This window comes from Abramis brama, assembly GCF_963993115.1.
Source record: "Abramis brama genome assembly, chromosome: 22".
In the NCBI taxonomy this organism is placed as follows: Eukaryota; Metazoa; Chordata; class Actinopteri; order Cypriniformes; family Leuciscidae; genus Abramis; species Abramis brama.
In genome coordinates, this window is record NC_139984.1 from 1501171 (window position 1) to 1508306 (window position 7136).

Genomic DNA, 7136 nt, shown 5'->3' on the forward strand with positions numbered 1-7136 from the left:
GACACCATGATCAGGAAGGTGGTTCACCCAGGGCGAGGCTCGGCCATTGCACTCCGGTTGTGCTGACCCCTGCGAATTCCCCAAATGTGGGAATCTCGACTGCATAATTTATGGTAGTGGGGGACTGCGTTCGCGCTCTCCCCTGGACACGCACTGGTTAGAAGAGCAGATTGTTAAAGCTCCACTTGTTTTTATTTTATTTTATTGTTTTCTTCTTCTGATGGGACCAATCTGCGAAAGTAGGCTTGTTGGTTTTTGGGGGGGGGGGGTTTTTTTTTTTTTTTTCATTCTTCAAATAATCTCCAGTATTTAACGAACGCTTTGATTGACAGCAGTGGTCCAAAGTTGTTCAGAATGAGGAGTTCTATCGTGTGGTATGAATACCTTGTGCACGTGTGAAAAATCACGTGATACACAGTCGTTTTTTTTTTCTGTTTACAGGTGGCCAGTCGCCACATCCCTTTTCACGTGACCACAGGCTGAGCCCGTGCACAGGTGTACCGACTTGGCTGTAATTGTCTCTTTGACAATCGTCGGAGAGTTATAGCCATTTAAGTAAAGCCGGCCTCGCCCACTGCCAACGTTTTGGCGTCCCGTCGCCGAAGGGAATCGAAATTCCCGCTTTTTTTCCGGTCGCTGTTGGCAGTCAGACTCCAGAGAATCTTTCTGCACCGGTTTGGGTCAGATTGGGCAAACAACCCAGGACTACTGTGCAAAAGTAGGTTTTTCAGAAAATCCCAAATACCCGAAAATCTCGCCAGCGCGACCCCCCGATCCGAGGCGTGCGTCTCGTTCGGCCCGAGCCAAGGATTCCGGTGATGTGAGACACTTGGGTCTGCGACCGACGGTTTAGGAGTTACGAGCCATTTCGTGCTTTGGAACCATGATGATATGATGAATCATCCAAAATCCCTGGTTGCACTCCAAAGTGTGTCTCGCGTTGTGCACTCTGTTGTGGTCCATTTTCGGTGAGCTTGTCCCTCGGCGACCTTAGGCCCTCTCTCGCCGCGGCCCAGGTGGGCGTGGCCTTTGCCGGCTCCCCCGCCTCGGCGTCATTGTGTCATCGCTTCTCGGCCTTTTGGCTAAGATCAAGTGTAGTATCTGTTCTTATCAGTTTAATATCTGATACGTGCCCTACCCGGGCACCATATATTAAATTGATTTTTGGAACTGGGAGATGGAACAGGGGCTTGCTCCGTCCACTCCACGCATCGACCCGGTATTGCAGTACTTCTGGGAACGGTGCACCCACCCTTAAAGTGTTCAATGAAAGACATGTTTTCTAGTCTTGTGTGACAGCAGATGTTCATGGAAGTAGTGTTATGTTGCTGTGCAGGGGTGTCGCAGGTGATCATATACAATGCTGGTAAAGGTAGAAAGCAAAAAAAAAAAAAAGGGGCGTGAAAGCAACAAACAAAAAAAGGGCGTGAAAGCAACAAAAAAAAAAAAGAAAAAGAAAAGAAGCCCGTCACTGCACATTTTTGACGTCTCTCTTATCTCTTGGAGTCTTTTACTAACCGTTGGTGAGGAATGCGAGGAGGGACAGGGTGCCTCTGACTGGAGGCCTGGGAATTCATACTTACCTGGCAGGGGAGACACCATGATCAGGAAGGTGGTTCACCCAGGGCGAGGCTCGGCCATTGCACTCCGGTTGTGCTGACCCCTGCGAATTCCCCAAATGTGGGAATCTCGACTGCATAATTTATGGTAGTGGGGGACTGCGTTCGCGCTCTCCCCTGGACACGCACTGGTTAGAAGAGCAGATTGTTAAAGCTCCACTTGTTTTTATTTTATTTTATTGTTTTCTTCTTCTGATGGGACCAATCTGCGAAAGTAGGCTTGTTGGTTTTTGGGGGGGGGGGGTTTTTTTTTTTTTTTTCATTCTTCAAATAATCTCCAGTATTTAACGAACGCTTTGATTGACAGCAGTGGTCCAAAGTTGTTCAGAATGAGGAGTTCTATCGTGTGGTATGAATACCTTGTGCACGTGTGAAAAATCACGTGATACACAGTCGTTTTTTTTTTCTGTTTACAGGTGGCCAGTCGCCACATCCCTTTTCACGTGACCACAGGCTGAGCCCGTGCACAGGTGTACCGACTTGGCTGTAATTGTCTCTTTGACAATCGTCGGAGAGTTATAGCCATTTAAGTAAAGCCGGCCTCGCCCACTGCCAACGTTTTGGCGTCCCGTCGCCGAAGGGAATCGAAATTCCCGCTTTTTTTCCGGTCGCTGTTGGCAGTCAGACTCCAGAGAATCTTTCTGCACCGGTTTGGGTCAGATTGGGCAAACAACCCAGGACTACTGTGCAAAAGTAGGTTTTTCAGAAAATCCCAAATACCCGAAAATCTCGCCAGCGCGACCCCCCGATCCGAGGCGTGCGTCTCGTTCGGCCCGAGCCAAGGATTCCGGTGATGTGAGACACTTGGGTCTGCGACCGACGGTTTAGGAGTTACGAGCCATTTCGTGCTTTGGAACCATGATGATATGATGAATCATCCAAAATCCCTGGTTGCACTCCAAAGTGTGTCTCGCGTTGTGCACTCTGTTGTGGTCCATTTTCGGTGAGCTTGTCCCTCGGCGACCTTAGGCCCTCTCTCGCCGCGGCCCAGGTGGGCGTGGCCTTTGCCGGCTCCCCCGCCTCGGCGTCATTGTGTCATCGCTTCTCGGCCTTTTGGCTAAGATCAAGTGTAGTATCTGTTCTTATCAGTTTAATATCTGATACGTGCCCTACCCGGGCACCATATATTAAATTGATTTTTGGAACTGGGAGATGGAACAGGGGCTTGCTCCGTCCACTCCACGCATCGACCCGGTATTGCAGTACTTCTGGGAACGGTGCACCCACCCTTAAAGTGTTCAATGAAAGACATGTTTTCTAGTCTTGTGTGACAGCAGATGTTCATGGAAGTAGTGTTATGTTGCTGTGCAGGGGTGTCGCAGGTGATCATATACAATGCTGGTAAAGGTAGAAAGCAAAAAAAAAAAAAAGGGGCGTGAAAGCAACAAACAAAAAAAGGGCGTGAAAGCAACAAAAAAAAAAAAGAAAAAGAAAAGAAGCCCGTCACTGCACATTTTTGACGTCTCTCTTATCTCTTGGAGTCTTTTACTAACCGTTGGTGAGGAATGCGAGGAGGGACAGGGTGCCTCTGACTGGAGGCCTGGGAATTCATACTTACCTGGCAGGGGAGACACCATGATCAGGAAGGTGGTTCACCCAGGGCGAGGCTCGGCCATTGCACTCCGGTTGTGCTGACCCCTGCGAATTCCCCAAATGTGGGAATCTCGACTGCATAATTTATGGTAGTGGGGGACTGCGTTCGCGCTCTCCCCTGGACACGCACTGGTTAGAAGAGCAGATTGTTAAAGCTCCACTTGTTTTTATTTTATTTTATTGTTTTCTTCTTCTGATGGGACCAATCTGCGAAAGTAGGCTTGTTGGTTTTTGGGGGGGGGGGGTTTTTTTTTTTTTTTTCATTCTTCAAATAATCTCCAGTATTTAACGAACGCTTTGATTGACAGCAGTGGTCCAAAGTTGTTCAGAATGAGGAGTTCTATCGTGTGGTATGAATACCTTGTGCACGTGTGAAAAATCACGTGATACACAGTCGTTTTTTTTTTCTGTTTACAGGTGGCCAGTCGCCACATCCCTTTTCACGTGACCACAGGCTGAGCCCGTGCACAGGTGTACCGACTTGGCTGTAATTGTCTCTTTGACAATCGTCGGAGAGTTATAGCCATTTAAGTAAAGCCGGCCTCGCCCACTGCCAACGTTTTGGCGTCCCGTCGCCGAAGGGAATCGAAATTCCCGCTTTTTTTCCGGTCGCTGTTGGCAGTCAGACTCCAGAGAATCTTTCTGCACCGGTTTGGGTCAGATTGGGCAAACAACCCAGGACTACTGTGCAAAAGTAGGTTTTTCAGAAAATCCCAAATACCCGAAAATCTCGCCAGCGCGACCCCCCGATCCGAGGCGTGCGTCTCGTTCGGCCCGAGCCAAGGATTCCGGTGATGTGAGACACTTGGGTCTGCGACCGACGGTTTAGGAGTTACGAGCCATTTCGTGCTTTGGAACCATGATGATATGATGAATCATCCAAAATCCCTGGTTGCACTCCAAAGTGTGTCTCGCGTTGTGCACTCTGTTGTGGTCCATTTTCGGTGAGCTTGTCCCTCGGCGACCTTAGGCCCTCTCTCGCCGCGGCCCAGGTGGGCGTGGCCTTTGCCGGCTCCCCCGCCTCGGCGTCATTGTGTCATCGCTTCTCGGCCTTTTGGCTAAGATCAAGTGTAGTATCTGTTCTTATCAGTTTAATATCTGATACGTGCCCTACCCGGGCACCATATATTAAATTGATTTTTGGAACTGGGAGATGGAACAGGGGCTTGCTCCGTCCACTCCACGCATCGACCCGGTATTGCAGTACTTCTGGGAACGGTGCACCCACCCTTAAAGTGTTCAATGAAAGACATGTTTTCTAGTCTTGTGTGACAGCAGATGTTCATGGAAGTAGTGTTATGTTGCTGTGCAGGGGTGTCGCAGGTGATCATATACAATGCTGGTAAAGGTAGAAAGCAAAAAAAAAAAAAAGGGGCGTGAAAGCAACAAACAAAAAAAGGGCGTGAAAGCAACAAAAAAAAAAAAGAAAAAGAAAAGAAGCCCGTCACTGCACATTTTTGACGTCTCTCTTATCTCTTGGAGTCTTTTACTAACCGTTGGTGAGGAATGCGAGGAGGGACAGGGTGCCTCTGACTGGAGGCCTGGGAATTCATACTTACCTGGCAGGGGAGACACCATGATCAGGAAGGTGGTTCACCCAGGGCGAGGCTCGGCCATTGCACTCCGGTTGTGCTGACCCCTGCGAATTCCCCAAATGTGGGAATCTCGACTGCATAATTTATGGTAGTGGGGGACTGCGTTCGCGCTCTCCCCTGGACACGCACTGGTTAGAAGAGCAGATTGTTAAAGCTCCACTTGTTTTTATTTTATTTTATTGTTTTCTTCTTCTGATGGGACCAATCTGCGAAAGTAGGCTTGTTGGTTTTTGGGGGGGGGGGGTTTTTTTTTTTTTTTTCATTCTTCAAATAATCTCCAGTATTTAACGAACGCTTTGATTGACAGCAGTGGTCCAAAGTTGTTCAGAATGAGGAGTTCTATCGTGTGGTATGAATACCTTGTGCACGTGTGAAAAATCACGTGATACACAGTCGTTTTTTTTTTCTGTTTACAGGTGGCCAGTCGCCACATCCCTTTTCACGTGACCACAGGCTGAGCCCGTGCACAGGTGTACCGACTTGGCTGTAATTGTCTCTTTGACAATCGTCGGAGAGTTATAGCCATTTAAGTAAAGCCGGCCTCGCCCACTGCCAACGTTTTGGCGTCCCGTCGCCGAAGGGAATCGAAATTCCCGCTTTTTTTCCGGTCGCTGTTGGCAGTCAGACTCCAGAGAATCTTTCTGCACCGGTTTGGGTCAGATTGGGCAAACAACCCAGGACTACTGTGCAAAAGTAGGTTTTTCAGAAAATCCCAAATACCCGAAAATCTCGCCAGCGCGACCCCCCGATCCGAGGCGTGCGTCTCGTTCGGCCCGAGCCAAGGATTCCGGTGATGTGAGACACTTGGGTCTGCGACCGACGGTTTAGGAGTTACGAGCCATTTCGTGCTTTGGAACCATGATGATATGATGAATCATCCAAAATCCCTGGTTGCACTCCAAAGTGTGTCTCGCGTTGTGCACTCTGTTGTGGTCCATTTTCGGTGAGCTTGTCCCTCGGCGACCTTAGGCCCTCTCTCGCCGCGGCCCAGGTGGGCGTGGCCTTTGCCGGCTCCCCCGCCTCGGCGTCATTGTGTCATCGCTTCTCGGCCTTTTGGCTAAGATCAAGTGTAGTATCTGTTCTTATCAGTTTAATATCTGATACGTGCCCTACCCGGGCACCATATATTAAATAGATTTTTGGAACTGGGAGATGGAACAGGGGCTTGCTCCGTCCACTCCACGCATCGACCCGGTATTGCAGTACTTCTGGGAACGGTGCACCCACCCTTAAAGTGTTCAATGAAAGACATGTTTTCTAGTCTTGTGTGACAGCAGATGTTCATGGAAGTAGTGTTATGTTGCTGTGCAGGGGTGTCGCAGGTGATCATATACAATGCTGGTAAAGGTAGAAAGCAAAAAAAAAAAAAAGGGGCGTGAAAGCAACAAAAAAAAAAAAGGGCGTGAAAGCAACAAAAAAAAAAAAGAAAAAGAAAAGAAGCCCGTCACTGCACATTTTTGACGTCTCTCTTATCTCTTGGAGTCTTTTACTAACCGTTGGTGAGGAATGCGAGGAGGGACAGGGTGCCTCTGACTGGAGGCCTGGGAATTCATACTTACCTGGCAGGGGAGACACCATGATCAGGAAGGTGGTTCACCCAGGGCGAGGCTCGGCCATTGCACTCCGGTTGTGCTGACCCCTGCGAATTCCCCAAATGTGGGAATCTCGACTGCATAATTTATGGTAGTGGGGGACTGCGTTCGCGCTCTCCCCTGGACACGCACTGGTTAGAAGAGCAGATTGTTAAAGCTCCACTTGTTTTTATTTTATTTTATTGTTTTCTTCTTCTGATGGGACCAATCTGCGAAAGTAGGCTTGTTGGTTTTTGGGGGGGGGGGGTTTTTTTTTTTTTTTCATTCTTCAAATAATCTCCAGTATTTAACGAACGCTTTGATTGACAGCAGTGGTCCAAAGTTGTTCAGAATGAGGAGTTCTATCGTGTGGTATGAATACCTTGTGCACGTGTGAAAAATCACGTGATACACAGTCGTTTTTTTTTTCTGTTTACAGGTGGCCAGTCGCCACATCCCTTTTCACGTGACCACAGGCTGAGCCCGTGCACAGGTGTACCGACTTGGCTGTAATTGTCTCTTTGACAATCGTCGGAGAGTTATAGCCATTTAAGTAAAGCCGGCCTCGCCCACTGCCAACGTTTTGGCGTCCCGTCGCCGAAGGGAATCGAAATTCCCGCTTTTTTTCCGGTCGCTGTTGGCAGTCAGACTCCAGAGAATCTTTCTGCACCGGTTTGGGTCAGATTGGGCAAACAACCCAGGACTACTGTGCAAAAGTAGGTTTTTCAGAAAATCCCAAATACCCGAAAATCTCGCCA